At 31.1% G+C, this 12,633-nt stretch overlaps 1 protein-coding gene across 35 annotated transcripts in view; it reads left to right on the top strand.

Moving 5' to 3' along the window:
• LOC108021871 (protein argonaute-3) overlaps nt 1-12,633 on the top strand; it is a 448,633-nt gene that overhangs the window by 126,750 nt on the left and 309,250 nt on the right. Inside the window, exon 1 of one of the 35 annotated variants that reach the window (XM_050890175.1) lies at nt 3,786-3,871. The exons of 33 other annotated variants lie outside the window; for them this stretch is intronic. The gene's annotated coding sequence lies outside the window, so the exon portion shown is untranslated. Of the gene's footprint in view, nt 1-3,785; nt 3,872-11,659; nt 11,678-12,633 lie in introns of those variants that run through there. One more of the 35 variants, XM_050890201.1, reaches the window with a different exon arrangement.

Here is a 12,633-nt window from a genome sequence, read left to right as displayed (position 1 = left end):
AATTAACAAATAAATAAACAACTGAAAAACATGACGGGTTTTTTGCAACGAGCCACAAATAAAATTTGGCATGAATTAAAAAAAAATGCGGCATTTTTATCGTTTTTTTTTTTTGTTTTTATTAATTTTATGTTAAATTTTACTTTCTTCAGCAAGTTTCATTTTCCCGGTGAATCTAGTATTCCTTCATGGGTTTGAATGTTCAAAACTTGTAAACCTACCATATCTTGGACGATGATGTACTATGGTCAGTACAAACAAATGGTCTTTACGACACCAAGCAATGCTTTTTAATTAATTTTAGTAACACCATGTGAAATTTTTAAGGATTGTTGCTGACTTCAGATATATTTAAAATAATGACTTTATTCTTTATTTAGTTTATTTTTTTTACTTTTATATGTTAGAGTAGTCCAATTTTTATTAAATTGAATTCAAAAGAGAACGTTTCTATGGCAGCTATATGATATGGTCGTCCGATTTTAAAACCAATTAATAAATGTTATTTTCGAAAAATGTTTTTTGCAGATACTATTATTTTTGTTTTAACAAACGTTTTACATCAAAATATTTAAATTTTCAAGTCGAGGAAAAAATTCAAAAAGTAGATTTTCACACACATTCGGAATTTTTAATAAGTACTGAATGGGTTAAGAAAAGTAGTGCATCATTCAAACGGAATTTAAATGACCTTTCCGTTGATGCCAAAAGTTAAACGAAGCAAGTTCAAGTTAGGAGTATACTTAACTTTTCTTTTGCCAAAAAAAAACTTTTGTCAAAACTTATGCCGACTAGTGTAATACTTTAAAATATAAGTTTTAGTTTATTTATTTCGGCATACGCGCCATTAAAATAATAATTAAAATGTTTATGCCTAATAAACCTGGTGATGCGCACTACCATTCTAAAGTTCTGCCAAAAATAGCAATACTCTACGCGGATATACTAAATTTACCAGAATTTTTTCTTTAGGTCTATTAGAAGTTTTCTTTTACAGCGTTCCAGATCATCGGGCCATCCTGAGTTCTGCCTGTGGCTAGGACAATAGACTTCACAACAGCGACGATTTTTGTTTTATATTTTTTATTATTTTTATATTTATATTATTTTTGATCATTAAAGTATAAACAAAATGATTTTTAAAAAATTCTTGTTGCAGTTACTAATTTTTTTGTTGTAAGAAACTTTTTGCATTCAAAAACTTCATTTAATTTTCAAGACGAAGAAAAAAGTTATAGAAGTAGATTTTCACAAAAATTAGTCATTTTCAATAATTCTAAACAGGTTAAAATAAGTATTGTATCATTGAAACGGCATTTAAATTACCTTTTCATTGATGCCTGATTTTATAATACTTAAAATTACATAAAAGTCGGAACCAGACGGATCTTATAGCTCCCAAAGGAATATACGGAAAACAAGAAAGGAAGTTAACTTCGGCAAGCCGAAGTTTGTATACCCTTGCAGTTATAAAAAATAATCAATAATTTTATCAAATTGAATTCGAAATTCTTAAAAATATAAAAATGTATATTCCCAATATTATAAGATAAAATGTCAAAAAGACCGAAAGCTGTAATTTGTTTCACATTATTTCCCACCAATTAAAGCCCCAAAGCTAAATTTGTTTTATATTATTTTCCCAATAATTTTCCGATCGTTCCTTTGACAGCTATATGATATAGTCTTCCGATTTTGATAAAATTGAATTCGAAATTCAGAACTAATATCAAAATGTTGTATCCAAGTTTAGAAAGTTGTATGTTAAAATACACCAACGATATAATTTTTTTCGACTTATATACTACCTGCAAAAAAAAGAATACTTTTGGGAAAGTTTCAGCCCGGTATCTTTAAAACTGAGAGACTAGTTTGCGTAGAAACTGACGGATAGACGGACATGGCTAGATCGACTAGTCTAGTGACGCTGATCAAGAATATATTTACCTTATGGAGTCGGAAACGTCTCCTGCAAACTTCTGTAAGTAAAATGTAAACAAATAATTTTTTATTTAAATTCAATATTTTCAAAAGTGAAAACTCGTTGGAAAAATGCAATATTTCCAAACTGATTTCACTTGGAACTTGTCAGGTGACAATTTATACAAAATGAGTTAAAGAAACAAAGTGACTTCAAAAAGTTTAATTTGAATTTTAACTTGTGAAAAAGCGGACAATTTCACTCGTGCAAGGTGCCATTCACTTCGCATTCACAAAGTGATTCACAATTGAAACTTTTTTCGGAACTAAGGGGATGATACATGGATTCAGGGTGAAGATTTTTCGACTAGCGGAACTTTTAGCCGATCTTAGGCTGAAGAATAGTACTAGTAAAATCGATAACGCTTTTGTCTGGTTTGATTTTCAACGCCTCACAGAGATGAGATAAAAAAATACAAGATTTGGCGAGTGATAGTTTAACAAATTAAATTTTTGGCTGTGTACTTTTAGAAGCGGTGTAGAAACCAAAATATAGAAAAGAAAGAGAAAACACAAAAGCCACGCCAAAGACGCCATCAGGAGGTCACATATAGCAATACTGCAGCACTGCAAATCCACAGGCAGTGCTGGAATCCAATCCAGCCTTCCATTTTTAAACTTTGGTTTCGACGCGGGCTTCTGCACGGACACAGCCAATGATTTACTTTTTTTTTCCTTCAGCCACGGCCAACGGGGCTTACTGAAATTCCTTCGATAAGACTGGTATTTTTTCTGGTATTTTCTTAACGAAAGGCGTTAGCCGCATACTTACCTCGCTCACTCCTATAAGTGTTCGCGGTTTCCGTCGCTGTGTGTACTAGGCTCTTTAGGAAAAACTTTTCTCTTACACAAATAGTATACATTAATGTTGTATATGCACATTGCTTGATTTCGTTAGTTACAAATAAAAAAAACATAAGTCTGAAATTGGCGATTTTTTGTCCTAAAAATATTTTTTATCAGTCAATAAAACAACGGTAATTTCATTTTTGGTCTCTTTAATTCGTGCGTGATACGGTGACAAAAAAAAAGTTCCACAAAAATATTAATTTTTACTCTTAAATCGCGTCTAATTGTCGTTTAATAAAATGAATATTAAAAATAAAGGTATAAACCTTAAACTGAGTAATTGTTATGTCATTTTGTGTTGTGTTATTGTTTTAATGTTAGTGTTTCTTCAGTGAACCTTTTAATTGTTGTATTTTTGTACATAGATAGATTTTAGATAAAAAAAAAAGGTGCCAATTTCGTCTCACCTTTTGATGAAACTTATTTGTTAGTACTAGATAATGTTTTTTTATTCTACGTTTTAAAGTTTGAGCTCCAACTTTTTGCCACTTTCTGCCTTGTACGCTCTTTTGTGTTTTGTCGTGTTCGTCATATTCGATTGTGCTTTGAAATCTCAATTGGTCAGAAATCGTAGCTTTTCCGATGTTTTAAAAGGCAAACATCGACGTTAAACCGAAAAATGTTCAACTGTGAATTTAAAATTGATTTTTTAAATAAAATATATTCTGAGATTTTACTTAAGCTAAAAGTATGCAATTGAATTTAAGTGTTAAAATGTCATTTTAAAGTCATTCCTTAGCGTATGTTTTTTTTCTTGGTTTTATTATTTCATTTATCTTATTGGGTCCATAATAGCAGTACGACAATTTTTTACTGAATATCTTCCATCTGGAAGTATTTTTGAGCGCCTCTGCTATACTGGATCAACCAGTGTGTGATATGGTGAACGTGCCCTAATTGGTATTTTAAGGACAAATGCTAACCGATAGCAATTAATTTCAATTTTTTGCAAATGTCTTTCACACGGTTTAAATTGTGTCACGCTTTGTTTTCTATAATCCAAATCAATAAAGATAGCTTATAATTCCGAAAAATAATTTTCGTAAGTTTTTGCTTGAACAGTATTCTCCAGAAATAAAAATATACATATGCAATGTGTGTATGCCTTATCTACTATAAGATACAATTTTCACAAAAACGTACATTAAGTTCTAGTTCTATGTTCACATTTTTACGTTCCCTGCGTTTTGTCTTTAACATGATATACATATGTATACTCAATAAACATAACTTAGTAGTCTAATTTAAGACACTTAAATGAGTATTATTTAATTTAATTTTTATCACGGGATTCTGGATGATGGTCAATAATGAATACAATTTTTATTATAACGTCCAGACGGATGGAAAAAATATTTTCAAATCGATCAGGTTATCAAAAAAATTATTAGCAATTAATTTGTAACTAAGCAAAAATGTATAATAATAACAAGTGTAGTGCTAACTATCGAGATGCAACCTTTACAAAAGTCTGAAATCTATTATTAAGTGACAACGAGTAGAATCGGACAACTATATCGTATAGGAGGAATCAAAAAAAACCTTGATGTTTTCTAACATATTAAATGATTAAAATGCCTTCGAATTTTTTTTTATGAAATCACTCGTTTAGTCCGAATCCTGATAGCCAGCGGATTATTTTTTTTTTTTTACAACCCTTTTCGTGCTCTAACTTCTAGTGTTTATTTTGTTTTACTCAAAATTAATTAACTAATGTACATAAACATTACCTAAATATATGGAATTTCAAATTGTATCTTTTAACCGTTAGTTGAAAAAATGTTTTAAATATATTTAGACAAACGGTTTTAACACGGGATGACCACCTTAACTGCAAATAGAACTTGGCGGTCAGCCATGGTCTCTTGTAATTGAATTTTAGAGTTGCCAGTTTTGCTAAACTAATTACATATTAATGAGTTCCTATACAATTTTTAAATTAACAAATTTGTAATATAGGTACAACTTAAAAAATAAATAAACAACTGAAAAACATGACGCGTTTTTTGCAACGAGCCACAAATAAAATTTGGAATGAATTAAAAAAAATTGCGGCACTTTTATCGTTTTTTTTTTTGTTTTTATCAATTTCATGTTAAATTTTACTTTCTTCAGCAAGTTTCATTTTCCCGGTGAATCTAGTATTCCTTCATGGGTTTGAATGTTCAAATCTTGTAAACCTACCATATCTTGGACGGTGATGTACTATGGTCAGTACAAGCAAATGGTCTTTACGACACCAAGCAATGCTTTTTAATTAATTTTAGTAACACCATGTAAAATTTTTATAGATTGTTGCTGACTTCAGATATATTTAAAATAATGACTTTATTCTTTTTTTAGTTTATTTTTTTTACTTTTATATTTAGAGTAGTCCAATTTTTATTAAATTGAATTTAAAAGAGAACGTTTCTATGGCAGCTATATGATATGGTCGTCCGATTTTAAAACCAGTTAATAAATGTTATTTTCGAAAAATGTTTTTTGCAGATACTATTATATTTGTTTTAACAAACGTTTTGCATCAAAATATTTAAATTTTCAAGTCGAGGAAAAAATTCAAAAAGTAGATTTTCACACAAATTCGGAATTTTTAATAAGTACTGAATGGGTTAAGAAAAGTAGTGCATCATTCAAACGGAATTTAAATGACCTTTCCGTTGACGCCAAAAGTCAAACGAAGCAAGTTCAAGTTAGGAGTATACTTAACTTTTCTTTTGCCAAAAAAAAACTTTTGTCAAAACTTATGCCGACTAGTGTAATACTTTAAAATATAAGTTTTAGTTTATTTATTTCGGCATGTATAAACTACGCGTCATTAAAATAATAATTAAAATGTTTATGCCTAATAAACCTGGTGATGCGCACTACCATTCTAAAGTTCTGCCAAAAATAGCAATACTCTACGCGGATATACTAAATTTACCAGAATTTTTTCTTTAGGTCTATTAGAAGTTTTCTTTTACAGCTGGAACGCTGTCATCGGGCCATCCTGAGTTCTGCCTGTGGCTAGGACAATAGACTTCACAACAGCGACGATTTTTGGTTTATATTTTTTATTATTTTTATATTTATATTATTTTTGATCATTAAAGTATAAACAAAATGATTTTTAAAAAATTCTTGTTGCAGTTACTAATTTTGTTGTTGTAAGAAACTTTTTGCATTCAAAAACTTCATTTAATTTTCAAGACGAAGAAAAAAGTTATAGAAGTAGATTTTCACAAAAATTAGTCATTTTCAATAATTCTAAATAGGTTAAAAAAAGTATTGTATCATTGAAACGGCATTTAAATTAGCTTTTCATTGATGCCTGATCTTATAATACGTAAGTTTCGACCAGGGTATAAAAGTCGGAACCAGACGGATCTTATAGCTTCCAAAGGAATATACGGAAAACACGAAAGGAAGTTAACTTCGGCAAGCCGAAGTTTGTATACCCTTGCAGTTATAAAAAATAATCAATAATTTTATCAAATTGAGTTCGAAATTCTTAAAAATATAAAAATGTATATTCCCAATATTATAAGATAAAATGTCAAAAAGACCGAAAGCTATAATTTGTTTCACATTATTTCCCACCAATTATCCGATCGTTCCTATGACAGCCATATGATATAGTCGTTCGATTTCAATAAAATTTGATTCGAAATTTAGAAATACTTAAAAAATGTTATTTTCAAGCTTATAAGGTTATACGTTTAAAAACACAAAAGATATAATTTTTGTTTCATGTTTTCCGACTAATTTTCCGATCGTTCCTATGGCAGCCATATGGTGTAGTCGTCCGATTTTAATAAAATTTAATTCGAAATTCAAAACCAAATAAAAATGGAGGTTATAAGTTAATAAACACCGAAGATATAATTTTTCAAAATTATTTTACCACTAATTTTCCGATTATTCCTATGGGAGCTATATGATATAGTCGTCCGAATTTGATAAAATTTAATTCGAAACTCAGAACTAATTTAAAAATGTTATATCCAAGCTTAGAGAGGTATATGTTAAAAAACACGAAAGATATAATTTTTTTTTTTAATTTTTTCCCCGATAGTCCCTATGGGAGCTATAAGATATAGTTTTCCGATCCGGCTGGTTCGGACTTATATACTACCTGCAATAGAAAGAAGACTTTTTGGAAAGTTTCAGCCGGATAGCTTTAAAACTGAGAGACTAGCTTGCGTAGAAGCGGACGGACAGACGGACGGACAGACGGACATGGCTAAATCGACTCGTATTGTGACGCTGATCAAGAATATATATACTTTAGGGGGTCGGAAACGTCTCCTTCACTGCGTTTCAAACTTCTGACTGAAATCTGAGTTCTGAGTTTCGAATTTAATTTCATCGAAATCGGAGCATTATATCATAGTCATCGGAACGTTCGAAAAATTGGTAGATTCGTCAGAAAGTATGTAACAGATAAAACGAAGCGTTCCCGAACCCATAAAGTATACGAGGTGACTTTGTATTTTCAAGAAAAACAATTAATTTATTTTTCAATATTAATGTTGTCCCCTTCAAAGTAATCTCCCTCAGATACAATACACTTATGCCAACGGTTTTTCCAATCCTCAAAGCACTTCCTATAAGCACTTTTCGGTATAGCCTTGAGCTCTCCCAGCGATGCAGTCTTTATCTCTTCAATCGTTCCAAATCTCCGTCCTTTCATAGGTCTCTTTAGTTTTGGGAACAAGAAAAAGTCACATGGGGCCAAATCCGGTGAATATGGTGGCTGAGGCATTATTGTGGTGTTATTTCTGGCCAAAAAATCTCACACAAGCAAAGATGAGTGAGCAGGGTCATTATCGTGATGCAAAAGCCATGAATTGTTTTTCCACAATTCTGGACGTTTCTTTCGTATTGCTTATCGCAAACGGCGCATAACTTCCAGATAATACAGTTTATTGACCGTACGACCATATGGTAAGAACTCCTGATGCACCACGCCATGGTAATCGAAGAATACAGTGATCAAAACTTTGACATTTGATCGAACTTGGCGTGCTTTTTTCGGTCTTGGCTCACCTGGGCTCTTCCATTGTGACGATTGGGCTTTGGCTTCGATATCATAACCATATACCCATGATTCGTCACTAGCTATGACTCTTTTGAGTAAATCTGTGTCGTCGTTAACGTTATCCAACAGCTCTTCAGCGATGCTCATGCGACGGTTCTTTTGGTCAAAATTTAGCAATTTTGGAACAAACTTCGCTGACATGCGACTTATGCCCAAAACGTTTGAAAAAATTTCATGGCACGAGCCAAGCGATATACCGACATCTTCAGCAACCTCTCTGATAGTGATTCGACGATTTTCCAAAACAATTTTCTTCACTGCTTGAACGTTTTCATCAGTTGTTGACGTGCTTAAGCGTCCAGAGCGAGGCTCGTCATTGGCATCTTCCCGGCCATCTTGGAAGAGTTTGTACCACTTGTAAACATATTTTTTACTCAGAACAGTTTCACTTAATTTTATTTTTTATACAAAATTTGATGCAATAATTAATAATAACAAGTGTAGTGCTAACTATCGAGATGCAACCTTTACAAAAGTCTGAAATCTATTATTAAGTGACAACGAGTAGAATCGGACAACTATATCGTATAGGAGGAATCAAAAAAAACCTTGATGTTTTCTAACATATTAAATGATTAAAATGCCTTCGAATTTTTTTTTATGAAATCACTCGTTTAGTCCGAATCCTGATAGCCAGCGGATTATTTTTTTTTTTTACAACCCTTACTTTTCGTGCTCTAACTTCTAGTGTTTATTTTGTTTTACTCAAAATTAATTAACTAATGTACATAAACATTACCTAAATATATGGAATTTCAAATTGTATCTTTTAACCGTTAGTTGAAAAAATGTTTTAAATATATTTAGACAAACGGTTTTAACACGGGATGACCACCTTAACTGCAAATAGAACTTGGCGGTCAGCCATGGTCTCTTGTAATTGAATTTTAGAGTTGCCAGTTTTGCTAAACTAATTACATATTAATGAGTTCCTATACAATTTTTAAATTAACAAATTTGTAATATAGGTACAACTTAAAAAATAAATAAACAACTGAAAAACATGACGCGTTTTTTGCAACGAGCCACAAATAAAATTTGGAATGAATTAAAAAAAATTGCGGCATTTTTATCGTTTTTTTTTTGTTTTTGTTAATTTTATGTTAAATTTTACTTTCTTCAGCAAGTTTCATTTTCCCGGTGAATCTAGTATTCCTTCATGGGTTTGAATGTTCAAAACTTGTAAACCTACCATATCTTGGACGATGATGTACTATGGTCAGTACAAACAAATGGTCTTTACGACACCAAGCAATGCTTTTTAATTAATTTTAGTAACACCATGTGAAATTTTTATAGATTGTTGCTGACTTCAGATATATTTAAAATAATGACTTTATTCTTTTTTTAGTTTATTTTTTTTACTTTTATATGTTAGAGTAGTCCAATTTTTATTAAATTGAATTCAAAAGAGAACGTTTCCATGGCAGCTATATGATATGGTCGTCCGATTTTAAAACCAATTAATAAATGTTATTTTCGAAAAATGTTTTTTGCAGATACTATTATTTTTGTTTTAACAAACGTTTTACATCAAAATATTTAAATTTTCAAGTCGAGGAAAAAATTCAAAAAGTAGATTTTCACACAAATTCGGAATTTTTAATAAGTACTGAATGGGTTAAAAAAAGTAGTGCATCATTCAAACGGAATTTAAATGACCTTTCCGTTGACGCCAAAAGTCAAACGAAGCAAGTTCAAGTTAGGAGTATACTTAACTTTTCTTTTGCCAAAAAAAAACTTTTGTCAAAACTTATGCCGACTAGTGTAATACTTTAAAATATAAGTTTTAGTTTATTTATTTCGGCATACGCGCCATTAAAATAATAATTAAAACGTTTATGCCTAATAAACCTGGTGATGCGCACTACCATTCTAAAGTTCTGCCAAAAATAGCAATACTCTACGCGGATATACTAAATTTACCAGAATGTTTTCTTTAGGTCTATTAGAAGTTTTCTTTTACAGCATTCCAGATCATCGGGCCATCCTGAGTTCTGCCTGTGGCTAGGACAATAGACTTCACAACAGCGACGATTTTTGGTTTATATTTTTTATTATTTTTATATTTATATTATTTTTGATCATTAAAGTATAAACAAAATGATTTTTAAAAAATTCTTGTTGCAGTTACTAATTTTTTTGTTGTAAGAAACTTTTTGCATTCAAAAACTTCATTTAATTTTCAAGACGAAGAAAAAAGTTATAGAAGTAGATTTTCACAAAAATTAGTCATTTTCAATAAGTTAAGTTAAAAAAAGTATTGTATCATTGAAACGGCATTTAAATTAGCTTTTCACTGATGCCTGATCTTATAATACGTAAGTTTCGACCAGGGTATAAAAGTCGGAACCAGACGGATCTTATAGCTTCCAAAGGAATATACGGAAAACACGAAAGGAAGTTAACTTCGGCAAGCCGAAGTTTGTATACCCTTGCAGTTATAAAAAATAATAAATAATTTTATCAAATTGAGTTCGAAATTCTTAAAAATGTAAAAATGTATATTCCCAATATTATAAGATAAAATGTCAAAAAGACCGAAAGCTGTAATTTGTTTCACATTATTTCCCACCAATTAAAGCCCCAAAGCTACATTTGTTTCATATTATTTTCCCACCAATTTTCCGATCGTTCCTTTGACAGCTATATGATATAGTCTTCCGATTTTGATAAAATTGAATTCGAAATTTAGAACTAATATCAAAATGTTATTTCCAAGTTTAGAAAGTTGTATGTTTAAATACACCAACGATATAATTTTTTTCGACTTATATACTACCTGCAAAAAAAAGAATACTTTTGGGAAAGTTTCAGCCCAGTAGCTTTAAAACTGAGAGACTAGTTTGCGTAGAAACTGACGGATAGACGGACATGGCTAGATCGACTAGTCTAGTGACGCTGATCAAGAATATATTTACCTTATGTCAGTCGGAAACGTCTCCTGCAAACTTCTGTAAGTAAAATGTAAACAAATAATTTTTTATTTAAATTCAATATTTTCAAAAGTGAAAACTCGTTGGAAAAATGCAATATTTCCAAACTGATTTCACTTGGAACTTGTCAGGTGACAATTTATACAAAATGAGTTAAAGAAACAAAGTGACTTCAAAAAGTTTAATTTGAATTTTAACTTGTGAAAAAGCGGACAATTTCACTCGTGCAAGGTGCCATTCACTTCGCAATCACAAAGTGATTCACAATTGAAACTTTTTTCGGAACTAAGGGGATGATACATGGATTCAGGGTGAAGATTTTTCGACTAGCGGAACTTTTAGCCGATCTTAGGCTGAAGAATAGTACTAGTAAAATCGATAACGCTTTTGTCTGGTTTGATTTTCAACGCCTCACACAGATGAGATAAAAAAATACAAGATTTGGCGAGTGATAGTTTAACAAATTAAATTTTTGGCTGTGTACTTTTAGAAGCGGTGTAGAAACCAAAATATAGAAAAGAAAGAGAAAACACAAAAGCCACGCCAAAGACGCCATCAGGAAGTCACATATAGCAATACTGCAACACTGCAAATCCACAGGCAGTGCTGGATTCCAATCCAGCCTTCCATTTTTAAACTTTGGTTTCGACGCGGGCTTCTGCACGGACACAGCCAATGATTTACTTTTTTTTTCCTTCAGCCACGGCCAACGGGGCTTACTGAAATTCCTTCGATAAGACTGGTATTTTTTCTGGTATTTTCTTAACGAAAGGCGTTAGCCGCATACTTACCTCGCTCACTCCTATAAGTGTTCGCGGTTTCCGTCGCTGTGAGTACTAGGCTCTTTAGGAAAAACTGTTTTCTTACACAAATAGTATAATTAATGTTGTATATGCACATTGGTTGATTTCGTAAGTTACAAATAAAAAAACATAAGTCTGATATTGGCGATTTTTTGTCCAAAAAATATTTTTTATCTGACAATAAAACTAACGGTAATTTCATTTTTGGTCTCTTTAATTCGTGCGCGCTACGGTTACCGAGAGAAATGACAAAAAAACCTGTGCACGTTCCACAAAAATATTAATTTTTACTCTTAAATCGCGTCTAATTGTCGTTTAATAAAATGAATATTAAAAATAAAGGTATAAACCTTAAACTGAGTAATTGTTATGTCATTTTGTGTTGTGTTATTGTTTTAATGATAGTGTTTCTTCAGTGAACCTTTTAATTGTTGTATTTTTGTACATAGATAGATTTTAGATAAAAAAAAGTTGCCAATTTCGTCTCACCCTTTGATGAAACTTATTTGTTAGTACTAGATAATGTTTTTTTATTCTACGTTTTAAAGTTCGAGCTCCAACTTTTTGCTACTTTCTGCCTTGTACGCTCTTTTGTGTTTTGTTGTTTTCGTCATATTCGATTGTGCTTTGAAATCTCAGTTGGTCAGAAATCGTAGCTTTTCCGATGTTTTAAAAGGCAAACATCGACGTTAAACCGAAAAATGTTCAATTTTGAATTTAAAATTGATTTTTTAAATAAAATAAATTCTTAGATTTTACTTAAGCTAAAAGTATGCAATTTAAGTGTTAAAAAGTCATTTTCTAGTATATTGCTTCCTTGACGAATGGTTTTTTTCTTGTTTTTATTATTTCATTTATCTTATTGGGTCCATAATAGCAGTACAACAATTTTTTACTGAATATCTTCCATCTGGAAGTATTTTTGGGCGCCTCTGCTATACTGGATCAACCAGTGTGTGATATGGTGAACGTGCCCTAATTG

The sequence above is a fragment of the Drosophila biarmipes genome, unplaced genomic scaffold, assembly GCF_025231255.1.
Source record: "Drosophila biarmipes strain raj3 unplaced genomic scaffold, RU_DBia_V1.1 ptg000017l, whole genome shotgun sequence".
NCBI classification, from domain to species: domain Eukaryota; kingdom Metazoa; phylum Arthropoda; class Insecta; order Diptera; family Drosophilidae; genus Drosophila; species Drosophila biarmipes.
The sequence above is the reverse complement of the archived record's forward strand: the minus strand, read 5'-3'. Positions and strand labels throughout refer to the sequence as shown.